Genomic DNA, 23,583 nt, shown 5'->3' with positions numbered 1-23,583 from the left:
AATAAGGGATAAGACTCGTAAACTGGAACCACATGACAAGGCCATTAATATTCCAATACTGGAAATTAAACCAGCCATATTAAAAGTAATGAGCTTTAGACCCGAAGGCATCTCGAGGGACGAGAACAAGGACATATGACGTCACCATGGTGTCACTAACGATCTGTGACGTCATACATCTCTGCCTCACCAAGATCTGTCCTCCACACTATACATTGTACTATTGATTCGTAGGAGAATATTGAGCTTCGCATACACCCAGCAGTGTATATGCATCATTGAGATTTAATCAGTGGACGACTGACGTGCGAGTGATTTGAACGTGCCATTACATTTCGAAAAAAATAATAATAAAAATTTAAAAATGAACGTGCACCACGCCATGGTTCGGACTAGACTGCTGAGGCCGAATTTCGGCCTAGACAAATTGGTGAGTCGAATTTTTTATACCAATTTTAAGCAATTTTTGACACAGAAATCACATAAGGCTTAAAACGTAAATATTTTCGACATTTTGACGTTTAATTAAATGCACGGGTGCGCCCAACAGCTGATTGCAATTAACAGTACACAACATGCTTTAAGCACTAAAATCACTGGCAAAATGCAAATAAAACACAGAAAAAGACAATAAAAAGCCTCCAATGACACATAAAACCTGATTAAAATGGTGCCTTGGAATAAAAAGTGACAATTGAACGTACAACACTTACGAAATGAGTTTTCCAGCACAGAAATTCTCCACACAAATAACAGAATATAGAACGAATTTAACTGATTTCGGTGTATTTAACTGTAATATTAGAATTTAGGATAAATAATTGTGTTTTTTGTAAAAACGCGAGCGCGATTCGGATGTGTTTTTCGCGCTGGGCACCGGCGTGCTAGGCGACTGCCGCAAACTCCTTGAAAAATCAATAACTACCCCCCGACAGTGGCCGCATGCGGAACTCGCCACAAAACTTAACACTGCTCACCCATTTCCGTATTATGTAACGGAGCGCGACAGAGACAGACGTACGTCCGCCCGTTCACCGCCGAAACAACCCTACGCGGCGCGCCAATAAGCTCGCGCAAGATGGCCGCTTGACGTTTGACGTTTACGCGCCAAATGTGACATTTCTGCGTGTTAATTCGATTCTAAATTGTCTTTTCATCGATTCTATTGCTTCATTTGAGTCGTAAAATTACAAAATAATGATTGTTGATTGTGGGCGGACGTCGGATGTGTATATTTTTGTTTGCATGCGTATAATTGTGTTGTAAAGATTCTAATTTTTTTGGGTAACGTCAGAATGGTATCGAGATGAAAATGGCGATAATAATTTGACAGATAATCAAGTTGTAGGTGAACTGTGAGCCGTATAGAATGTAGGGTGAATGACTTTTGTAGTATTTTACCTTGTGGTTCTTGTGCTAGTTTGAATGTTGCGCATTGCAGCTGATTTTCAGCCATAAGCTGCAATGCTGGAAATCTTTTAGGTCATACCAAGGCAAGGAGCGAGGAGACTCGTTTTCTTCGTCATTATGAATTATTCCTTTTTGTGCCTGTCGTGTGTGCGACCTCTTTTGTGCTTTCCACGAAGAATTCCTTTGTATTTCTTTGAATAACGAGCCATTTTCATGGGAGGCATTCTTACCAACTTCTTTTATATTTCCATTTGCCTGCGTCTCGCTCGTGAAGGATCAATTTACCTTGTAGGTACGCTCGCGAGCTTGAACGTCTAAGGTCATTGGGAGGAACGTTCCAGAAAATATAACAAAGCTTAAGAGTACTTAGGACTTAGGTACATAGATAGAGGATGAGTTCCATAGCTTCTTTTGTGTGATAATACATGTCTGGATCATACCTAAGATCAAACGTAAATCATAGTTAGGTAGCTCTGCCTATCCATTTAGGTATTAAAATATGGTACGGGTGATGCCAATCCGCATTTAGAAAGCGTGTTTATAAATGCTCAAACCTTCTCTGTACGAGAAGAAGCCATTAATCACCACTTATAGGCTGTTGATGATGATGGGATGTTATGTATGTATAAGTAAGTAAAGAACACTCTACTTACACCTTCAAGGCAAATAAGCGCGATAGCACATCTTCAGGTCGTGAACAATAAAGTCGCAGCTGTATAGACTTGCCAAGCCATTATGTGTCTTATGTACTTGGTAATAATTTCCATTAACGCAGTGGTAGTTAATTCCAGACTTTATTTGGCTTTAAAAGGCTTTTAAAGTGATTATTAGGTTCACTGACCTGTTAGTTTAGTGACCGAAAGAACAACTGTACTGGTCTGTTAGAGATTCGCTTTTTTATGGTATAAGCCGGTAAATGAGTAGACGGATTACCTGATGGTAAGCAATCGCCAGCGCCCATGGACATATGAAACACCAGACGCGTTACAACTGCGATGCCTTTTGCGGGTTAGGAATTTCAGGTTTGTTGCGAAATCGGGGATTGGGTTGGGGGGGGTAATTAGGCCTCCGGTAACCTGAATCACATAACGAAACACTACGCAAACGTTGTTTCACGTCGGCCTTCTGTGAGGCCGTGGTATCACTCCGGTCGAGATATAAATTTGATTACTAGGTTGTGTACATATGTTGCATAATATTATTGGGATATTAAGTAAATAAATTCTTTAAAGTAAAAAAAAACTAATACTGTAACATGAAATACCTGTTATGTAATTTAAGGGTTAGGAATAGGTTCAGACTTCGTGCTGGCTCAAACGAACAGGCAGATCACCTAGCAAGCAATAGGTAATCGGCACTGCGCATGGAAACTTATAACATTGAAAGTCTTCCAATCGATTGCGATCATGGTGACAAGTCTAGCTAGACTAACCCACTAGGCAGGAGATATTATAGTGCACTACTAGTGTGTGCGCAAACACAGGTATACTCACTGTTCCCTCACTCTCTAAACCTGATGAGACGGTAGACCGACAGGACCGGAGAGAGGTCAGGCGCAGGATCAACGGCTCTACGTGCTATCCAAGGCACATGGGTGAAACACCGCCGTACTTTTTGACTCAGGGCTAATAATGGTATTAATGATGATTGGCTAATAATATTTTTTATTGAGCGAATACTATTATCACTTTTTGGTTGACAACGCGGCCTCGTTGGAATTCGCATCACGTTGCACAGCAGCCGGTCGCTCAGCCACTACACCAACTGTGCAGACAATTTGCAACATTAGAAGAGTTAGAAATTGAGTTGCTAGCCTTTTTGGAATTAGATTTTTAGTGAATTAGAATCTCTTAGTCTTTCCAAATGTTAAAAGATTTTTTTTTTTGAGGGGGGAATATCATACTATGACTTCTCCCGCCTTGTAGTGTCAGACTCTTACTGACTAAAAATCACCCTGTTCCTTCTCCTGCTTTGAGCTGGAGCCCCGGTAAAAAATGTTCAAAGACTTGGCATTACCACCATAACCAAAGTTAAGTATTATTTATTCACTAGTTTAATTAAAGGTTACACAACAGGCTGGGATATTTGACGGAAATTTTGATTTTAAAGATACTATTATAAGTATTAGTCCCTAAAAGTAATTACTATTTAAAGAAAGGAATAAAGTATATATGGGAATAGGAATAAGTTCCTAAAAAAGTGCTTATACAATCTAACTTACACTTAAAAAACCTAAGTTATCGACCAACAGCTCACGTGTTAGAACTGTGTTATTTTCAGTTATGTAAGCGTAGTTTAAACGTGGCTCAGTTAACTGGAAGCTTAAGGTCATTGGCTGGTTAAACCTATTGATCTTTTCAAGGTTAAGTTTTTCTTGGTACCAACTAAGTAACACGTTATTATGGCATGATTAGAAATGGTTTAAGTAGTTATAGTTAGGAATCTTTGGGTTTGTGTTTTAAGGAATAGAGAGTAAAGTTCCCTAAGAAAAGGACAATCCGACCAGGCGAGGTGATCGTGCCTAACGGGCTTTCTGCCAAATGAGGCTACCGAATGGCCGCTTACCCGCCTCCCCAATCTCCCCAATACCAAAATTTCCAACAGTTCTCAAATTCCTTACCCCCAAAAAGCCGGCAATGCACTTGTAACGCTTCTGACAGTTTACTGGGGTGACTTTACAGAGACCAGGCAAGAGCACTCTCTGACCAACCATTTTCTTAAATGTCAAGTCAAAATGTCATCTGTCAAGCAAGGAGATTATGGCAAACTCCTCTTTTATAGAATACCAATACTAGGTATATAGAATGCGTATGGCCATTTCTGAACTATGGGCCTCCCCCATAGGTTGTCTAGCGGTGGACTCTCACAGGCTATTGCTTATGACAATTTTGGCCAACGTTTTCGAATATAATTAATAAAACAAGTGTAATATTTTATGTAAGTGTTATCCCTCTCATCTTTCTTTTACTTTGAAAGTTTCAAATGACCTAAAAGGCTTTGTGATAGAGTTTGAAATCCTTTATCTTTGCAAGCACTTAGTAAGTTGTTCTTTTAAAACTAAACTTTTTAATTATCTTCATGGTCCAGCAAGCTTGGTAACGAGTGGTTTAACTAGTTCGGTCTTGTTATAGAACTTAATATCTAGCTTGCTGTTGTTAGGAGAGCTGAGTAGGTAATGGTGGTGACTTATATGTATTATGATCTGCTGCCTATGACTGCCTCGTTGGTCGAGTGGTCGCAAGTGCGACTGCCGAACAAGGGGTCTCGGGTTCGATTCCCGGGTCGGGCAAAGTATTACTGGGCTTTTTTCGGATTTGCGAAAATTTCTCGGTAGTAGCACGGAGTCTGGAATTGTGTCCAGGATATGGCAATAGGCTCACCCCCTATTACATGGGACTTATAACACAAATGGTGAAAAGTGGGTGTACATTGTATAGCGGCATTACGTGCCGTAATGTGCACCTCTGCTTACCCCTTTGGGGATAAAAAGGCGTGACGTTGTGTGTGTGTGTGTGTGATCTGCTGTCTGTACACTACACAGCAATGTGAATAAGTAGGTTCATGAGAACGACACTATTGTTGCTATGTCAATAGGGTAGATAACTAATTTTTATTTTAATGTCCGTCTTGTAGATTATTTTAAAATATTAGACACTTATTTTTTTTTAAGATACATATGTATATCGATTTGAAATATTGCGTGACGTCACTTCTACGTAGAAATGACGTAGTTTTTAAACGTTGATTAATTTTTAGACAAAATATATGGCTAATATTTTTTCATTACCTAACTGACGAACTAAATAGATTTTTTACTTTTATACCTCATCATCATTCCTATTCTATTGCAGTATGTAACAGGCCAGAAACCATAGCAGATTCTTTGTCCAATAATTTTGGCAAGTAGCTCTAAATACCTTGGGCTTGAACCTCATTCAGCAAACCTGTCATGTCGCCACTAAGTTGTGTATCATAAATATTGACTGATAATAAAAAAAAAAAACAGTCTTTGCCCTGCTGACCTCGTTTCTTATGTCATGGGAAAACTACTATTCCTTTACACAACTCAGTAAACTATTTAAATCCCAAGGGAAATAAAAGATCTGTGACTATTTTAAACTGCTGACCTAAGAAAAAATAGGTTGCTAACAAAAATTTATGAATTTCCCTTGGTTTTTACCTTGCGTAATTTTTTGTGTAAAATTAGGGATACATTTTTTGGCAATTTAAAACAAGTTGATTGCGCCATCTATCGTAAAATAAAATAACTAAGCAACGCCATCTCTGAACGTTTACTAGTACTACACATTGCGTCAGGAATTCGTGCAAAATGTAGATGGCGCTGTTCTCTGAGAAATAAGTTTCCATACTAGGTGGCGCTGTTTTATAAAATAACATCGCTCTTTCATTAATAGATGGCGTTTTGCTATTTATTTCATTATTGTTTACGTTACTATACTTCATAGTTTTGTTGTAGCTTTTAAAATCTATGATTAGAAAATTCAAGTACCTAAATACTTATTCTTTCGTTTACATTACTGTGTCTTGAATATTTATTATTTTTTCTTTATATTTCCAAAATTTTACTGTGTGACTGTCCTAACGATGTATTTCGAATGGCGATTTATCCCAAACAGATTCCTCAAATCCCATTATTAGCTGACCATTCCCCACACTTCCAAAATCGTTAAATATAAAAAAAATCTTGAATAGTAGCTAAACGCGAACGTTTATAATTACGGCGCAAACTTTATGGGCTCAGCAGTGACGCAACGCAACCGCAACATAAATTAGTGCATGGTTTAACTACATTTTTCCACATTTTAATTGTAAACAAAATTGGCTAGTTTTAGCTTTTAATATCACCGTGGTTGTGGTAAACCTATAGAGGAAATGTTGATCCTATCTGATATTTTTTAATGGATAGCCGCTATGTATAAGATAACTTTGAATTAAGAATGTAATTTGTATGCACTATGTGTATGTATATGTATACAACGTGTAAACAAATTACCATATACATCAAGAAGCGCTGATGAATACAGATTGAATAGAATCTGTACACAAAGTTTCAGCTCAAAATACGGTTAAAAAAATTTGGTACCAAATACTTGGTGTCGCATGGTTTTTGATTTTATTAATTAATCATCATACAAACGTATCACAACACTACACATAGGGGTCACTAGCTAATTACGAAACATTTCTTCTTTAAATCTGATCGCCTAGGACCTGTATCTACCTAATTTAGATGTTTGGTTTCTGGAATTTTATGTAACGGAAAAAAATCATAACTTGGTTCCATGAAAACATGAGTTTAATAAAAAAACCTTTCCCGTATCGTTTGTTATGTTTGCTAGAAACCGTGCACTTGATATTTATAGGTATCCCCTTTTTGTTACACGTATATGAAGGTGGTGAAACAGACACCAAGAGTAAAATGCAGTACATAGATTAATTTATTACGGCACATTGCCTAGTACATGCACCATGCCTTTGTTAGCATAAAATAGACATTTTATTACCAAAATTAATCTAATATTGAACAAACTACAAAGTTTATGATTTGTTTATAATAAAATAACTTTCAATATTGATGCGCGGGCGTCTATTGTTGTTTTTTAAATATATTTATGGACTTTAATCGCCGGCCTATCCGGGCATTGTTCGTATGTGAGCTAAATGTTTACATTATAGGATAATGTAGTCGATCTTTTGTGAGATGTTATTTTTCTTTTTTTATGGTATAAGCTGGTAAATTAGCAGACGGATCACCTGATGGTAAGCAATTTCCGCCGCCCATGGACACCCGAAACACCAGAGGCGTTACAAGTGCCTTTTGGGGATTAGGAATTTAAGGGTTGTTGGGGATTTGGGGTTTAAAGATTGGGAAGGGTGGGTAATTAAGCCTTGGGTAATCTCACTTACACAACGAAATATAACGTCAGCGTTGTTTTACATCTTTGGAGGAGTAAGAATTGATAAGTTTCCACATGCTCGTATTTTTAACAGGATATTAAAACTTGACTGGTTATAAAAATTATAGTACCTTTTGGGCCATATCTCAATACACATAGAAAATACTTTCTAGTATGACATATAATCTGTTGTTCAAAGCCAACGACCAGTCGTCGTAGTCGCTACTACGTACTGTCACTCATCTAGTTTACTTTGCAAGCCATGTTATACATTCCAGTAAGTACATAAGTTGGTATTTTATAGCTCCCTAATCATAAAATACGACCATAAACAACAGCCCTTGTTTGATGGACAAGGAGAAGCCCTATTCACATTTTTGTTGGAATAATTTTATCGAATTTGGATGTATTTTTTTCTTACATCTGTTGTGTGGACGTTTGGCCGCTATCGCGCCTGGTGGTAAGTGTTGGTGCGGCCTAAGATGGAGTACGTCTGCCCATAAGCAACCTATTCACTCGGGCTTTGAAGACACCCAGGTTATACCCATCAGGAAACACAGACTCCGGCAAGGAGTTCCACTCCCTAGCAGTTCGCACAAGGAAGCTTGAAGCGAAACGCTTCGTGCGAGTGGGTGGGATATCTACCATGAAGCGGTGGCGCTTCGTCGAGGTGTAGCTACATATCTATGACAGTATATTATTTCTAGTATTCCACGAAAACCGCATCTTTGATGGAGTGATTTCAACAAATCCGGGTTCTATTCCCCGTTAGGTAAAGTATTTTTTGAAATAATCAGGTAGGTATAGGTGAAGTGATAAATGAATGAATGAATGTTGATGAAGTGAAAGAGGTATGTAAGATTTGTAGCAATTGGCGTTCTATTGTTTGTGCCTGCCCCTATTAGACACAGGCGTCAGATAATGTACCTATGTATGTAGTAATGTGAAGTGCTCACTTACTTATATCTCGTCTGATCTAAATAAATAATGTGATGAGGCTTCACATTTAACAGTCGCCTTTCCAACCGCTCAACCAACAAGCCCGGACCAGGAAGATTTTTATAAAATCTACATAATTTTCCATTTGATAACAAAAACTTGGCATCAAAGGTCTGACCCCCCTTTCTCCTCAATGCGTTTCCTAATGATAATGACTGTTCTCCATAAATAATAATAAAACACAAAACTGCACCCCTGTTTTTATCGCAGGGAGGGTATCATTACGACTATTGTTTCTCGAAGGGATGTTTTAAAGAAAGTTTATTTTGACAGTAGTCTATTCCATCATAAGTTGAATATTATTCGAAGGATTTGTTTGTGTAAATGATGAAAAAGATGTGAAAGTTTATTTTGTCTTGGTCTATTCTATCATAAGTTGAATATTATTCGAAGGATTTGTTCGTCAATTGTCGAGTGTCAAACTCGCGTGTTCATCAATAGCGCAGGTTTCTTTTAATTTTGCAGTTATATTAGACCATAATAACCATTCGCTTTTTAGTTTGACACTCGCCAGTTGACGAACAAGTCATTCAAAGATATGGGATTAAAATCTCATTTTTGGCAGTTTAAGAAGCGACTAAGGAGGCTGTCTAATAATGCACGCTGCACACCTTACGATTTTATGCAACGGAAACTATGCCACGTTACGCCTTTTATGCCACTATGTACACCCACTTTTCACCTTTTGTATTATAAGTCCTATGTAATAGGTGTTATGAGCCTAATGCCATATACTGGGGGCAATTCCAGACTCCGTGCTACTACTGAGAAATTTTATTCCAGACTCCGCGCTACTACTGAGAAATTTCCGGCAATACGATTTAACTGTGCAGTTTTAACTCTAACAAAGAAGCAACATCTCTGCTTAGAACAATATTTTACAAGCTTGAAGCTAAACATAAAAATCCTCACTTAATTCCTAACCTTATTCTCTTTGTAATAAGGTTGAAAATCGTGTAAAGAGTGAGCAACAACCCTGCTTCCACTATCATTTAGGAGCGTGATATATGCGTGTACCGCGATGTTGTCCGTCATCGCGTCACGTGTGCACTGATTCACTATGCTAGACGTCACTCACAAACGCTACTATTGGTTCTCGAAAGATAGTCATTTTTGTTCATGTGAGATTGGAGTGAGATTGTTATTATCAAATACTTTACTCTCCAATACTAATGTGTGAAATAGAAGTGAAATTAAATAATCTTATGGCCAATTTTCAGCAACCCTGAAATCATACTTTAACTGGGAGTTACTATATGAGACAGAGTGCATAAACTTACTTGTATTTGCTGTACCTAGGTGTCACTTCATGCAGCATACCTATTCGAGCTTTTCCATTTCTATGAGTTTCCGATATTTCGGCACTGTTGCAAGCGCTATGATCACGGATGAGTTCCATCATGTAAATACTTTATATAATTATTAGTTAAGCAATAGTGTATGGAAATGTAATAGTTATAATTTAATCTATATTCGATGCGCATACCAAAGTATTTGGAAAAGTTTCACCGAAAGGAACAGCTGCTTAGAATCGTTGATGAGTTCACAAACAAACTTCCATAGCTAAGACTTTTATAAGAGTTGGAATGAAAGGTAATGATTATCTTTGTTTTTTAACCGATTTCAAAAAGAAAGAGGTTCTTAGTTTGACCTGTATGTGTATATGTATGTTTATGTTTGTGCGCAATTATCTAGCTTTTAGTTGAACCAATTATGCGAGTTTTCAGCATATCAGACTTAGGAGAAGGTTTTAGGGGTAAGACCCGGCTTCTATTTCAAAATAGTTTTATTTAATAACAACAAATAATTATGCTAGTTTATTATATTTGTATTTAAACATGTATAGAACTTTTTCCAGTAAACAAGACGTTTTAAAAGACATGTTTACAATTTCTCTGATATATTAATAGAACAATGCAGAGACCTTGCAACGTGCAACATAAATGGTAGAACTTAATATTAAGGGACTAATTCATCAACATTCGGTTTTAAAATATAAATAAGGAATAAGAAGGAACTATTGTTTCAAGACCAATTTGTAACACAACTCTCGAAGTTCTCACACCAGAACATTCACTTGTAGTGAGTTTCATGTCACATGTAGTGAGTTCCAATAGTAGTGACTCCTGAACTCTACACAGTGTCCGTAGCGAGTGACTATGAGTATTTTCAGTAATAGCAGAGTGCTGCGAACTACGTAAACGCCACAGAGTCTGCCAGAAGATGCGTGCTAGTGTGCGTTAGTGGGCAAAGATTTGTCTAATACGTAGACAGGCAAACGTATTACGATATATCGTTTGCACTGGCTTAAAAATCCTATTTAAAAATTAATTATGTATATAAATACTTTAAATTATACACTTGAAAAATAATCTTTACGTATTTTTTTCTGTGATATGACAAATGTTTTATAACTTTGAGTACATATTATAAGAAAAGCTTTTATTCAATTAATTTTTTCGAAATGCATTTTAAAACGATGAAACTCTAGGACGTCTTGTGACATAATTGTCCCAAGATTATAAATATGTACTAAAGTCAAAGTCAGAGTCAAAATTAATTATTGCAAATAGACCTTAAATACAAAATAAACTGCACAATTTTATAATCTTCTAGTAAACAATTACAACCATTTTACGTCAAAAGTTTTCCCAAAACATTTCCTTTACTCCAATTTTACCAAACACACAAAACAAAGTCACTGTTGTCATACAAAAACATTCCCAACCACTCAAGTGTACACAGAAAACTACTCAGCGATATCTCGTCTGAAACTTTCATACTCTTTGCCCCTGTAACTACAGCAGTGCGCATGTGTGTGTGGCGCCATAACCAGTCGTTTCTAACCTAAATCTGAAATCCGAGGTACGCGGCCGTTCGAGCTCCGGGCCGCTCGCTCAAATATTTATAAATAAAACACACGAAATTTTTTATCCAAACTAAAAAGCACGAAAAAACACATTTCTACTTCACAATCCTGTGTTTTAATACCCAAATATGTGTTTAAGAAGTGTTCTTTTCGCGAGTGTTTTGTTTTTTATGTGAAAGTGAATTTTTTCGGGCCATGGAATGAGTTTGTGTGTAGAAATGGTGAGGGCAGTGGTGTGTTACATTGCTGGATTTGTTTAAAGATCGGATTCTTTCTGCTAATAGGTAAGGCAATGGTTAAGTAAATTGTTTAGTTTTTAACTGTTTTCTATACTAGTGTCTGGTCTGTTTTTCTGTGGATCGTAGGAATCAATTCGTCTCAGTTTTGGTGCCAAAAATTGTATGCCTATATCCTATGTCGTTTTGTATCGAATTTTTGATATTCTGAGTGAGTTTATCCCATTTTCAGAGTATATGTAGTCTTATCTATGGTATGTAGTACGAATGTAGTGCATCGCGAAAGCTCTGTACTGAAAGTCAAGGTTAGGAAATGGATGGGCTGGTGAAGCTTAGTAACTAGACTATCGTTTTGGAAATGATAAATATTTCGTTTTGTGTATTTTGTTAGGATTATGTGAATGATAAAAATATCATGTGATTTTATTTTTGTGTTTTAATGTGTTGTATTAAAATATCCTTGCCATTATTACGAATTCAAATATTTTTTATGTGTATAGTCTTTCTCGGTAAAAAAAATCTTTAATTGAAGTTGTAAAATTAAAAAAAATAATATAACTAACTTCGAACTTATTTTTAACCAACTTCAAATAAGGGAGGTATGTATGTTTGTGCGCAATAATTTCGTGTTAGGTTGAACCGATTTTAATGCGGTTCCAGCATAGTATTTTTCAGACCTAGGAGAAGGTTTTAGTTATATTACCCGAATTAAATAAAAAATTAAGTCTCTCACATTAAAAAATATTTTTTTAAACGCGATCTCATGGGATATAAATGCGCTTATATATAATTTCAGACCATAATATACCTCTGTTCTAAATTTCTCCTCGTTCCCTTTAGTCGTTGTGACGAGAATGTGTAATAAACAAACATACAAACTTTATAATATTAGTATCACTATATTTTGACAGGTATGAGTAACCTTTACTAGCAATAAATCTGCTGCCCCATTGACAAAATTAAGCGTGATGTTACTATAGCAAGTTATTATCGTGCTTTTCCACCAGAGATGTGCTACGAAGATGTAATAGCTAAGATGTTTAACGATGTGACCGTTTCCACCGATACTAAGCTATGTAGCTATGCGAAGAAGATGCGCAGCTCGAGTATGCGATGTGTCAATAGTAGGAAAGCCATCCATAGCACGCATCTTTCCACATAAAACCATAGCTTAGCTGAGTCCGTTTCCACCAGTACTAAGCTATTGTACCAATGAATACGATTGGTGGAAGCCAAACGCATCCACAGCAACGTAGCATAGCGCATCTCTGGTGGAAAAGCATTCTTAATGCCTGACCTTTAAGTGCCGTAATGTGCACCTCTGCCTACCCCTTTGGGGATAAAAGGCGTGTCATTTCATATATTTATATAAACCAATCCTTGACCTTTACAACATCAATATTTATAAATACTGAAAAAACTGAAAGATACAATAGACAAATTCTCCTGAAAAACATAGGAAATGATGGACGTTCTATTTTCGTTACGACTGTCATGAAAAAAATATTTTTCAGCAATAAAAACAACATCAGTTTTATTCGTGCAGTTATCTTGTTTGTTTGTTTGATATTTCATTATATAACTCTTTTGAATAGAATGATATAAGCAATGTGTCAGTTTTAGTCATCCATTCAGGCATAATAGTCTTCAATTGAATCACATTAGAATGACTGACTGACTGACAGACGTACGTTGTAAAAAACGCGTCAGTGGAAAACAGCTAGGTTAAAATAAAATGTTACACTGTCTGTCAGCCATAGAATTGCCAATACATTAACTTTATCAATGTGACGGAGTGATACCACGGCCTCACAGAAAACCGACGTGAAATAACGCTTGCGTTGTATTTCGTTGTGTGAGTGAGGTTACCGGAGGCCCAATTACCCCTTCCCAATCTTACTAAACCCTGATTCCCCAACAACGCTGTTCCTAACCCCCAAAAGGCCGGTAACGCAATTGTAACGCCTCTGGTGTTTCAGGTGTCCATGGGCGGCGATTGCTTACCATCAGGTTATTTGTCTGCCCATTATTACCATCGATAATACCATAAAAAATGTGGCTAATGACTATTTACCCCTCTATATCTACATGGCTATAGCCAACACACAAAAACTGGGCTAATACGCCCGTCATAACCGATGAAAACATCCTTTTTTAAGTATATTTACGGCGCGTCGCGTTCTGAACGCGCCTCAAAGATTCATCAGACCACCACTGATGTGGCCCAGCAGGGCTGATGCCTGATACGGAGCTGAGGACTACCTAGCAGGTTTACTGGAGCTCCGACTCATAAAACAGGAGTAGGAACGGTGTGGTTTTTAATCAGTAAGAGTCTGATACTCCCTCTCGCCTCACCCAAGGCCGGAGAAGTCATTGGATGATTTCCCCCCCTTAAACAAAGTTCTGAGACAAAACAGGACCCTCGAAAATAATGTGATATAAAAGTACATAACATTATTATTATAATAAATCATCCCGCTTCCTTGTCCTTGACTTACATTGTACTTTTAGGGTACCGTAGACAAATTTAGATTTCAGAAGATGGTACTTTTCTTATATTTTTTGTGATGTGATGAGGAAATCTTTTAACTTTTTAGGGAACAAAGAGAAAAGTTTCATGTGAAAAGGAGGACCCTCAGAGCAAACGAGGTGATCGGGCTTGGCGGGCTTTCTGACCAACTGTTGTGGGTTAGATTTTCTATGCATTTTTATTCGCATGTAAACTTCATAATGTGCGATGTAGGATTAATGACGTAATTTTTTATGGTATAAGCCATAAACGAGTAGACGGATCACCTGATGGTAAGCAATCGCTGCCGACCATGGACACCCCAAACACCAATGGCGTTACAAGTGCGTTGCCGGCCTCTTAGGGTTTAAGATAGGGTTGAGCAGAGTATTGCCAAGCAATACTCTTTTTACGATTGTAAAAAAAATTCAATAGAGATTTTCCTTCTCATATCCCAATGAATGAAAAATGATTTCTAAAGCTGAAACCATGTTGCCAGTTAATAGTTCCACCTAATATTTACATTGAATCCTCTCAGATGATTGACAGAATTAAAACCGAACAGAATGCTAGTGTTATTTTAACCAAAACTTTTCCCCATTCACTGAATCCAAAAATACCTTTATAGCACTGGAAACAAATCTTGACAGTCGTGTAATTCGCTATAATAATCCAGATGACACACTTCGCGATACGTTTCCAACATAATACTGTATAGTCGACGCCATTTTGTTGACATAATTATGTCAATGACGTTTCGAAAATAGCGTGGTAACTGTAAAATGTTTGTCGAAGTTTTCTGCATAAACAAATTCATGTTTTGGTGATTTACTGTATGAAAGAGCCCGTGAGTGAGATGCAATTGTGACCTTAAAGATGTAGGGATCATATGAGGTAGGAATGATCATGGGAGAATCATTCTTTGTACACGAGAGAGCCATGTTTTGGCACTAGGAAATGAGCATTTTTTGAGTGTGATATTCCTCTTTTTTTGAAGGGGAAAATCATCTAATCTCGAAACTCTTACGGACTAAAAACCACCCCGTTCCTCCTTCCTGCTCTTCGAGCCAAAGCCACAATAACAGGCTTGATAGTCCACAGCTCCGGGGTGATATCACACCGGATCGCGTGTTCGGTGCTCTACCACAAATCACAAAATATCACAAAGGAATTTGAAACTACTCTGGTATTGGTGTCCTAGGTGTCCATCATCACCACCACCATCGGCTGAGTGTTCCAAAATTAAAATAAAAAGCTACGGAACCTTCCATTCAGAATCCATTCACCCGTTGCCTTCAGCACAGTTAGGGGTTGAAAGCCCATCTTGGCACCGTGTTTCAGGGCGCTATACACTACTGAATATTTATGTAAAAAGAGGGGGGAGGTAATGGGATCCCCCCACACTAACCTAATCAGTTTTCGATAAGAATTTCTTTCTTTCGTCTCGACAAATCGATTTTGTAGTAATTGGATTTATTTTGTTGTTAGTTAAGTGGGATGAGAGTGAGTGCTAAAGGAGTTGTGAGATATTTGGGGAATCGTTGGGAACTCAGGGTATCTAATAGTGGTTGAAATAAAACTGCTAGTCGCCGTTTACCGCTATATTAGGACTGACACTCCTTTATATACAATCCAGTATTACCAGCTACCCACATGCTCGTAATACTGCGCAAGGCAAATAATAGGTGTTTACCCACATACATCACAAGTTGGAGATGATGTTTTGGGTTCGATGATAGGTCGTAGGTTCAACGTAAATGATAAATAATGTGACAAACAAAAATTGCCAATGGTTATCTTAAACTTATTGCCAAAGTATTTGCTAAAGGTGTTTTTATTTGCACCCTGTTCTTAGCTAAGTATTTATTAAATTCGGAGCTGTGATAGAGGTAACCTTATTGCCAAAAACCACGGCCTGTCAGAAATGCGCCGTTGACACTACAAGTTTAAGGGTGGGAGAGTGTATTCTTCTATATCACGGCCTCACAGAAAATCGGTTACCGGAGGCCCAATTATCCTCCTTCCCAAACTTTACAAACCTCAATTCCTCAACAGCCTCTTAAATTCCTAACCCCTAAAAAGGCCGCTAACACCTCTGGTGTTACGCGGCGATCCATGGGCGGTACCATCAGATGCTTACGTATGCATCATTTACCGGCTTATACCATAAAAAAGTAGTCTAGAAATCGGCTAATTAGTCAAAGTAAATCCTTTTTTTTTCTAAATTCATAACCAACCCAAAACCTCATGCTTATCTTAGTTCGACGCCATACCAAAAAAAGAAAAATCAAGCTGGTAGCTAAAAAAACAGCCAAAATGTTGGGAAGAAAGTATTCCAATTTTGTATCCGAATAGCTGAATGGACCAGCAATAGTGACAGGTCCTTTTAATCAAGACTCTGGCACGACGCCAGGGTAGGCAGAGACACTCTTACGTAGAAACAATAAAGTATTTTAACAAGGCTTAAGTACTGGTTAAATAAAACAATATATACTATTGTTTCTACGCCAAATTGAAAACCTTGAAGTAGGAAGGGAATTTTTTAATCGTACGTTTTTTTACTTCCTCATTGATGTAGTGATCACAGTTGTGATTCAGTTGTGATTAACTTCGATTTCCCTAAGCTTCCCGGGTCGGATAAAGCTCCATTAGAAGAGGATCACATCTCCTTTCATGGGACTCATAACACAACCGGCGAAATTTGGATGTTTTTTTTTTATGGGAGAAAATCATCAAATGAGTTCTCCTGCTTTAAGTGAGGCTAGAGGGAGTGTTAGACTCCTACTGACTAAAAACTACTCCGTTTCTAGTTCTGCTTTTTAAGCCGGAGCCCTGGTAGCCCGCTAGGTAGTCAGCTGCTTCGGAAAAATTGAATGCTACATTGAAAATAGTGCCTCCTTGTCTGCTGCCCCTTATTTGGGATTCAACAGCGTAAAGTTTATGTTACAGTAAACTAAAATAAGTGAACCTCTCTGACCTTTACAAAAAACTAATTTACTATGTCACCCACCGCGCGTCGGTTTTGCATATTTAAGCGAAAACCGACCTTGTCATTTTATGATGTGCAAGCGACATTTAAACCTAGTGGTAAAGTTTTATGGTCGACTTTACGTCATCTGTGTTACGTCATACGGCATTTTTGAGTTACTTTGGTCAGTAAAAAGGACAGAGAATTATGGCTATGACCACGCTTAAAAGGTTACTAGATGTTTATATACACGCAAAATGTCCCAAAGGGCACATTACACGGAGAACCGATGGCCGCTGGGACAGAAAGGTTCTCGAGTGGAGACCGCGTACCGGCAAGCGCAGCGTAGAACGTCCATCCATAAGGTGGACAGACGACCTGATTAAGGTCGCAGGGAGCCGCTGAATGCAGGTCGCTTCCAACCGGCTTATCTGGAAGTCATTGAAGGGGCCTTGTTCAGCAATAGACGTCTTGTGGCTGTTATGATGATTACGATGATGATGATGAAAATGTCCTAAAAAGGCTGGCAACGCACTGGTATGTACATCCTCTGGTGTTGTGGGTGTCCATGAGTGGCGTCGATTGCTTATCATCAGGTGATGCATCTGACCGTTTGTCGGTCTGTACTATTTTTGCAAGATCATAATGAATCACATGCCCAAATGGCCTATAGACCTTATAAACAGTGGCGCCGCCAACTACGAAACAAAAATGCAGGTGCAAATTAACGTATCTATTTTATTTTTACTTCGATTATTTTCAAGACAAATAAACTAAGGTTTCCGTTCGTAATACATTTGTTTATATACTTCTCGATCTTAGCACAATGTTAGTGCAATAACAATGTACAAAGAAAGCAAGCATACTGTGCGTTATTTATTTCGCATTAATTTAAAGGATACGTCAAACATTAAAAAAGAAGAACCTTGGGCTTTGTATTTTTACATAATTTGGTTCTTTTTTACGGGCGAAAATCATCCAATGACTTGTCGCGCCTTGGGAGTGGCGAGAGCGTCTCTTACTAACACAAAAATCATAACGATCCTACTCTTGGGTTTCGAGCCGGAGCCCCAATAACCCACTAGGCAGTCCGCAACTCCGAACATAATTTGGTTCTTGTGTTTCGAGTGTCCATTGGTGGTGACAATAATAATTGCTTGACATAACTACTAGTTTATCGGCTTATACTATAAAAAAATATCCACAGCTAAACATGCTAAACAGACCCCCCAATAACTCCCAACTCGATTGGAAGCGACCTACATCGAAGGACTCGCTCCGACCTTTATCAGGTCATCTGTCTATCTTGTGGGTGAACGCCCAGCAATGTGTTTGTACTCAGCAGTCGCAATTATGGAAATCGCGATCCTATCTATCGCCACTTTCTATCAGCGCACCGCTCGCTATCGACAGGGAGTTCACGCTCACACATTGGAACCCAAATGGTCCTGTACAGTTCGGTTTCAGAGGAATTTCCTCCCACGGACCCTCCGATTGTGGAATGAACTCCTTGCCGAGGTTTTCCCAGTAGGCTACAATATGGGGTACTTCAAGAAGGAAGTAAATAGGTTTCTTAAGGGTCAGCAATCCCGTGCGTATGGCGCGTTGTTTTCCGCGCGAAAAAGTCGATCAGATCACCACAGATGGGGCCCAGTAGGGCAGATGCCTGATGCTGCAGACTACTTAGCGGGTTTACCGGGACTCCGGCTCGAAGAGCATGAGTTGGAACGGGGTGTTTTTAGGCAGTAAGAGTCTGGCACTCCTCTCACCTCGCCCAAGGCGGAAGAAGTAATCCAATGAATTTCCCACCTCAAAAAAAATACCACTTACCATCAGGTGGGCCGTGTGCTTTCTTGCCACCGTCGTGGTATAAATCACCATTTTCTAAATGGAAAATTCAGAATGATCGATAGTATTTTTGTTCTTTTCAATGTTATTATTTATTGCAACTGTTTCTCTCATCTGTTTATTTGTACGGCGTGTATGCGTGCTAACATTCAGATTGGCTTATTATGATGCATTAGTTCAGGTCATTGCACTCCAAAGTCACCTAGAAGTTCGACTACCCGATTGAATTAGCAGTTTTCTAGTTTACAGCGTTAGACAAAATAACCATATTAAAGAAGCACTGAAGGATACAGTTGAATGAATCTCTTACACAAAGATTCAGTTAATTATTATGTTACCGCCTTGCTCACGTACTGTTTTGACGAGAAGTCGACTAGTTTCAATCTAGAGGCTCATATTCATGAGCAGCATTTCGCCCACACGACGCGGTGATTGTCAAGCTGCTACTGGCGATTCGAGCTACGCGCAAAGATTCACTTACCATCAGGTGGGCCGTGTGCTTTCTTGCCATGGTCGTGTTTTAAAAAAACCACCATTTTCACAAATGTAGGGGTAATTCAGAATGATCGATAGTATTTTTGTTCTTTAAATGTTATTATTTATTGCAACTGTTTCTCTCATCTGTTTATTTGTACGACGTGTATGCGTGCTAACATTCAGATTGGCTTATTATGATGCATTAGTTCAGGTCATTGCACTCCAAAGTCACCTAGAAGTTCAAGTACCCGATTGAATTATCAGAGTTTTCACTACACCGTGTATAAACATCGATGGCTATGAATTTGTTATTTGTATATATAAGCAAGGATTTATGTATGATATGTATTGCCTATTTTTCTTTTTGACGAGATAGTTTTGGTTAGGACGTTGATCGAGCGTCCTTGAGATTTGAACCAATTTTGGAGATTGATTTCCCATGAAATGTAGACTGTTTTTCTTCATGGAGATAGTCAAATATAATGTGTGAAGAATTTCAAGAATATTGATTGAGTGGGTAAACCATAAAAAGGTAACATTATAGACGGTGGAGAGATTAATTGGTCTTAGAGATTTTTTTTTGCGATATTGAGGTTTATACATCATTTGATGGCGAAAAATTCGGTGATTCCGAATATGTAATATTGGAAAAAATGTTATTTAGATGAATTAGCCTTTTAACTATCGATATGTAAATAAAGCGTAAAATGATAAAAAACATATAAACCTACTTTCTCAATTTCTTTTCATTTTTAAAAACGTTGCCCCACACTAGGATTTCCTCCTGTGTCGTGGGTGCGTTTACAAACATACAATTTCACATACACATGACACCCAGACCTGGAACAACAATTTGTGGATGACACAAAGAGTTGTTCTGTGATCATGAACGGCGGGCGGCGCTGATCGCTTAACATTAGGTGACCCGTTTGCATCTACCTACCACCTATCTCCATAGGAAAATTAACCCATGACACGTTGCAACGGTAGCTTAGTACCTTCACTAGAGGACTGACCGATTAGACAGCAATTATAATAATCTTTAAAGACGTATTATGACGTATAATGACGTAAAACAGTGGTATGCTGATATTTCCACAAAAGTATTCTATTTATTTGTACATTCTGATCTCGGTAACCTTCCGTTAGTCGAGTATTTGGGGCTCATCTCTGGATCTCATCACCCGGGCATTGAACCCGTGACCACTTGAACAAGTGTACTGGGTAAGGATTTATTGATTCCGTTTGATAAGATCGCGTTTGATTGGTGAGTCGAGTGGTCGTTAGTTTGGTCAAAGGTTCGATTGCTGAGTCAGGCAAGGTTTTAATGTCGAAATTAGGTCTGCTGGACAAAGAGTTTGAGTTGGATTTGTGAATTGATCAAAGGCATTACTTATTTATTATCGGTATTTTGGATTAAAAGTTTCATTAGTTTTATTGCTTCATGAGATTTACAATATCCTATATGGGATTCAATATCTCATATCCTACATGATCAGAATTATTAAGAAAAAATTTATGACAAGGGCACGGACCAAGAGTTGACACATATGGGACAATGTTTATCCATTTTAAAAACGTGGGTCACACTAGAATTTACTCTTGTATCGTGGGTGCGTCTTACAAATATGCAGAGTCTGGAAATGCGTCTGGTATAAGACAATAGGCTCAGCTTCTATTACACGGGACTTACAACATAAATATTGTGAATGTACATTGTACAGTGGTATTACGTGCCATAAGGCGCACCTCTTCGGGAATAAAAAAGGCGTAACAATTGTGAACAATGTATAATTAAGTACTCTGCATCTCTATTTTTTAAAGAAATGTCGTTAGTGTGCTTCAGCATTTTCTCCTGTACCTACGTGTCCCCTGCCTATTTTTTCTAAGATTAAAAGGTTTAATATTATATTGTTAAGGGTAATTATTTTTTTAAGTGTGGGAGAGCCATGCTTCGGCACGAATGGGCCGGCTCGACCGGAGTAATACCGCGGCCTCACAGAAAACCGACGTGAAACAACGCTTGCGTTAATTGTGTTTCGTTGTGTGAGTGAAGTTACCGGAGGCCCAATTCCCCCCTTCCCAATCTTCCCCATCCCCATTCCCGAACAACAACCCTTAAATTCCTGACTCCCAAAAAGCCGGTAACGCACTTGTAAAGCCTCTGGTGTTTCAAGTGTCCATGGGCGGCGGCGATTGCTTACCATCAGGTAATACGTCTGCTCGACTACCGGCATGTCTCATAAAAAAAAAAAATTGTACTGTTATATTCTTTGTCCGTTCAAAGCCCAGGGCTAAACCTAGTCTCATATCACTATATAGTAGTTAGAATGGCGTGATGAGTCATAATATTTTCTTATTTGTGGTTCATTCGTTCATTTTCATATATAACAAGCGAGAGAGAGATAGAGAGAGAAAGAGAGAGAGAGGTCATTGACACGTCTTGCAGACGAATAGTAATATGTTCATATAAAATGTTCTATTTCTCAGTATTATTAGTATATTTGCATATATTATACATGGTGTAAACGATTTCTTTTTCTTCTCTAATAATATCTTCTGATTTATTTCGTTGCGGGATCCAAGACAATCATTCATGTTCCTGGGACGCGCCGGACTTCAATGTTCCGGTGTTTTCATGTTTGTATCTACTGTAGATCCTGGCATACAGGAGTTGCAGCGGTATGGGAGGTTGTGGCGGGCTTGTTCCAATAAAAAAAGGGTGTAAACGGAACACTCCCGAAAAACAGTAGAAAAAAAAAATTGTTTTCATGTTATTCATGCAACATCAGCCTTCAACAGTTTTGGCAGTCAAAGACACTATTACTACTACTATTCTAATATAAATTAAATATTGAATTTCTTAACTGTCTCGTTGGCCGAGTTGTTGCAAGTGCTACTGCCGAGCACAGGGTCTCGGGTTCGATTTCCAGGTCGGGCGGAGTATTGCTGAACATTTTCGGTTTATGGAAACATTTCTCAGTAGTAGCACGGAGTCTGAAAATGTGCCTGGTAAATAGGCTCACCCCCTATTACATGGGACTTACAACATAAATTGTAGGTGTACACTGTACAGTGGCAATGTCATAATGTGCACCTCTGCCAAAGGCGTGAGGATGAATTTCTTAACTTTTTGAGAATAAAACTACATAGTCACCTGTTTGCGGCGTTTAGGAGCGTTCCGATTACAACCTGTATATGTTGGTGATTGTTGTTTCTTAAAGATATAAACAGAAGTGTAAATAATGTATATAGTCCAGTCATTTGGTAGATAAAAGGGGGTTACCTGGAATGTTTTCCGGGAGTTTTGAAAATTGGTGAATTTATAGATTTGGGTATGCTCTTTTCGAATTTCAACTTTGCCACCTCGTGCAACCGCCGCTCGCGCCGCCATATTGAAAAAATGGCGCCTAAAAACGGTTTTTTATTAATATCTCCGTTCCGACGCATTTTACGAAAAAATATTAATCTACAAAATTAAACTAGAAAAAATTTCCTACAATTAATGTATTGATAACTTTTTCATAAAATCAATAGTTTTTGGCGTACGAGCGCCGCAAAGTATTATTAGTCCAGTCAAATTAGGATTTCACCTCGGAATTTGAGATACCCAGCTGTAATTTTGTATATACTTGTATATTGACTGCCTGAAACTTTTCTCAAAACCTACATATGGTAGGGTGTAAGCAACTATTAAATTTTAAGGTCCAAAGGTCACAAAAAACGTTTTTTTGCGCTTTTTTGGAAATATCTCATTTCCTATGGGTTTTTGGTATTTGCATTTAATACCAATATTGTAGAATACAAAATTCTCTACAACTTTTGTCTAAAATTTTTTTTTTATACGGTGCACCGTTTCCGAGATAGAGGGCGGAGAGCGCGCGGTCACTGCACCTCTTCAAAAAAATTTTTTTTCGTCTAACCTATCCGTGATGGTTGTCTATGGATAGGCCATTAAAAATACGTCATGATTCCTAAAACCATTTTTCGTTAAAATCAATTGTTTGAAAGATAGAGACTTCCAAAGTAGAAAAATGAGGTCTATCGAATGTGTCCTGCCCTCTAACTTTTAAAATAAGTGAGTAAGAAAACTAAAAAAAATATATGCTGTAGATTTTAATGGAAACTTTCAAAGAAAATTGGTTTGAACGAGATATCATAATTAGTTTTTAAGAATTGATACATTTAAAAAAAACACATTGTTTGTACACGTGGTGGTGCAGATGAATAATACTTTGCGGCGCTCGTACGCCAAAAACTATAGATTTTATGAAAAAGTTATCAATACATAAATTGTAGGAAATTTTTTCTAGTTTAATTTTGTAAATTAATATTTTTTCGTAAAATGC

General features: G+C 38.0%; 2 protein-coding genes and 1 long non-coding RNA gene across 17 annotated transcripts in view; 1 reads left to right on the top strand and 2 right to left on the bottom strand.

The window, feature by feature from the left end:
* Nucleotides 1-925, bottom strand: part of LOC118280602 (uncharacterized) — a 76,083-nt gene extending 75,158 nt beyond the window's left edge. For 3 of the 7 annotated variants that reach the window (XM_035600783.2, XM_035600792.2, XM_035600784.2), the window contains exon 1: nucleotides 714-923. The gene's annotated coding sequence lies outside the window, so the exon portion shown is untranslated. Of the gene's footprint in view, nucleotides 1-704 lie in introns of all 7 variants that reach the window. The other 4 variants (XM_035600795.2, XM_035600793.2, XM_035600785.2 and 1 more) reach the window with 4 other exon arrangements.
* LOC126911585 (uncharacterized) overlaps nucleotides 1-23,583 on the bottom strand; it is a 297,716-nt gene that overhangs the window by 249,629 nt on the left and 24,504 nt on the right. The window lies entirely within an intron of this gene.
* The window catches only part of LOC118280604 (muscle calcium channel subunit alpha-1), a 60,490-nt gene continuing 48,073 nt past the window's right edge, over nucleotides 11,167-23,583 (top strand). For all 9 annotated transcript variants that reach the window (XR_007706115.1, XR_007706116.1, XR_007706117.1 and 6 more), the window contains exon 1: nucleotides 11,167-11,480. The gene's annotated coding sequence lies outside the window, so the exon portion shown is untranslated. The remainder of the gene's footprint in view (nucleotides 11,481-23,583) is intronic.

This window comes from Spodoptera frugiperda, chromosome 16 (assembly GCF_023101765.2).
Source record: "Spodoptera frugiperda isolate SF20-4 chromosome 16, AGI-APGP_CSIRO_Sfru_2.0, whole genome shotgun sequence".
NCBI lineage: Eukaryota > Metazoa > Arthropoda > Insecta > Lepidoptera > Noctuidae > Spodoptera > Spodoptera frugiperda.
The sequence above is the reverse complement of the archived record's forward strand: the minus strand, read 5'-3'. Positions and strand labels throughout refer to the sequence as shown.